The 3,182-nt window shown below is 35.1% G+C and overlaps 1 pseudogene; it reads left to right on the plus strand.

Annotated features, from left to right (window-relative positions):
- Nucleotides 1–791: 791 nt before the first annotated feature.
- LOC145285291 (U2 spliceosomal RNA) lies at nucleotides 792–1,012 on the plus strand (annotated as a pseudogene).
- The last annotated feature ends 2,170 nt before the right edge of the window (nucleotides 1,013–3,182 follow it).

Consider the following 3,182-nt stretch of genomic DNA (forward strand, 5'->3'; position numbering starts at 1 on the left):
CTTGATTTTTTTAAATATTTTATTGTCAATTTCTGTGTACTTCTCCGTAGAGTGTACTTTTTTGTCTTCCCGTATGTCGATTTCGGCCTGAAGTTTTGAAATACTTAGGGCTTTTTTGATTTTGACTTGTTCCTCTGTATCTTGTGGTGTAATTTTTTCCCGGAATTTATATGGAATGAATTGGTTCTCCATCGTTAGAAATGTCTTGTATGTTGCTGCGGTGTCGCTGCATTTTACTGCATGGTAAAAAGCCATTTTTCTTTGTTTAAGGAGAAATTGTAAATATATGCTTTTGGCTAAAACGTTGGGGATTCATTAGTTAGTTTAGATTCCACAGAGTGAATGAGGTATTGTGGTAAATGTTACCAGTCAAGAGTAAAGTCGCCACAGACTCCAATGTTTACTTTAGTAACAAAGACCCTGCAACACTCCCCTCCCCAGATCTTATAGGGCCTTGTGCCTAAATTTGTTTTGTCTTTTGGAGATTTTACTTTTTTTAAATTTTTTAATTTTATATTGGAATTTTTTGAATTGTAATTTTTTCTTTAAACGGAATAAATTAAATATGAAGATCAAAGTGTAGTATCTGTTCTGGCAGATACTGCAAGCAAAGACCGTATGTGGGGGCAAACCCACATATAAGACCTTGGTCAATGTAGGGGCAACCCTTCATACCAATTGTCACTATCCATCTCCCCTACTCCCCGGGGAGTTGGTCCCCATTTCCCCTTCACACCTCACATTAAAAACCGGCCTTGTATCTAATTTGCTCGGTGGGGGAGTAAGTAAATACCCTTTTCTTGGCCTTTTGGCCAAGATCAAAGTGTAGTATCTGTCCTTACTATAAGCTGTACTTATTGTGATATAATGTAGGGGATGACTTTCCTGTATTCATTTAATGTAAAATGATCACCCACTTTACAACCAGTCAGTCTCAAAGCCATTCAAGTCATTCTCCAGATCATTCGAGTTGTTTTTGAAGGATTTCAGTTATTTTTTAAGCATTCGTCATTCTTAAGGTCATTCAATTCATCCTTAAGTCCATTAAAGTCATTCTAAGTCATTTACTTTTTATTTATTTAAGTCATTTCAGCCCATTTTTCGGTCATTTTAGTTTATCTTTAATAATTTCATCTCAATCCTACATTCACGCATTCATTCATTACACAAGAACACGTGACTAATGGCTATCGGCCTTGTTTTTTTCGGAAATTGTTATGAAATTTTGTATGTACTTTTTAATGATAATTAGCAGCGTACTAATTATTATCATACCAGTTGAATGGACACTTTAGCATTAAATAAAATATATAGAAATTAGTCACCGCAATAACACATTGGCTCTAGAAATTCTCAGAATCTACTTGGTTTATCTGGCTATATCATGATAAGGTGCAGCGAACAGTGTATTATGGTATCAGTTCAATACCAAATTAGGCAGTAATAGGAGTAATAGGATCAATATGTAATGCCAAACTAAGCATATATTCAACATATTAAATAAACATTGGTATTAATCCCTCGTTCTAATTCAACGCGCTATGATTTTTTTTTCCGAATTTAGCGGACTAAACGTCTAGTTTTTATCTATCGACGGATTATTATAAAAATTGAAATCAGAATAATTACGGAAACCAAAAGAAATTTAATGTGTAAAAACTAAAAATGAATTTGGAATTGGAATAGAGAAGACGCGGTTTTTGGACGAGGATGACGAAGGTCTTTTCTAAGAATGGAGACCCGGAAAATCGAGTATTAAACGATTAGAAAAGGTATCAACGACGGAAGTAACAAAGAATGTAAATAAATTTCAATCATCGAAAGTTTCGCAACCGGATTGTATTGCAGACACGATACTAAATGTATTCTAACATACTACATCAAGAAAACGCTTAAATTCAAGAAAAAGTTGTCACAGCGAACGAATTATATGTTAACAAAATTCACTGATTAAATCAATCTTCTTTTACATTGAAGCTGAAGAGTTTCAATCGGTGTCAATACAATTGAAACAAAGATAATGCACAGTTTTGTATCTATTCAAAGTTTATTTAAACAAATCCTAAATAGATTTCTCTTTGCTTAATTGCAAATGCGAAATCCTAATGCCAAAATAAAGGTGTATTAATTCAATATCGTACAACATATTACATTCTGATATGACGTCACCGTTTCGTCGTTGAATACATTCGGACTAAATGTTTGCTCTCAATTGAACTCGCTTTACGTAAAGTTCTCTAAATTTGTCTTCAATACTGTTTACTGGTCATAATTAAATCGTCTTAAATTATTAGTGAATACATAAAACAAATTACGAATTCATGAAAGTTTATATCCTATTAAAAAGCAGATTTACTGTCTGTCGTCTATTACTAAAATCGCCAGGTACCATCTTATAAGGCTTTTCGCTAACACTAATAATAATAATAATAATAATAATGATAATAATAATAATAACAATAATAATAATAATAAGAAGAAGAAGATGAACACTGAAGCTGCATATCAACAAGTTCTACATCCCCATCACGCATCTCCTCCCATTGTTTCATCATCGTTCTCCCCCCCCCCCAAAGTGTAATACCAAATAGCTGAGAAGGGTCAAGGAGGATGGAAAGACCGAGGAGAGAGCGCTGACCAGACCTTTGCTGGACAAGCGCGAAGAGAACTGGGACCTTGGGGAGGCTTAGTGCCACTAAAACTCCAGTATAGACCAATGGCCGCTGCCAGCGAGAAATCAATGGTGAGAGGCTGTTTCGATAACCCAAATTTATTTGCAAATGCTATCGAAGAAAGTGGAGAGTGCTGGACGTCTGGGAAAACTTGCTGTCAGTCAGCTTCCAGGGAACACCACGTCGTCGTCGTCGTCGTCGTCGTCGTCGTCGTCGGCGTCAACAACAACAACAACAACAACGACGACGACGACGACGACGACGACGACGCTTGCATTACCGACATTTATTCTGGTTAATAATTACCGTCTGTGTATATGTTTGGCATATTATAATATTTTAGATATAAACAAATTAAATGGAATTTGTCATATCTCATAACCGGGCAACACCGTGTTGAACTATTATAAAACCATAAGATAATAACGCCCTGATATTATGTCGGTATTTATTAAATCTTTGCCGTACAATGAGCAAAAAATATTTGAAATAAAACCAAAATTAATAGTG

This window comes from Euprymna scolopes, chromosome 9, assembly GCF_053919585.1.
Source record: "Euprymna scolopes isolate OS-2025 chromosome 9, ASM5391958v1, whole genome shotgun sequence".
Lineage (NCBI taxonomy): Eukaryota > Metazoa > Mollusca > Cephalopoda > Sepiida > Sepiolidae > Euprymna > Euprymna scolopes.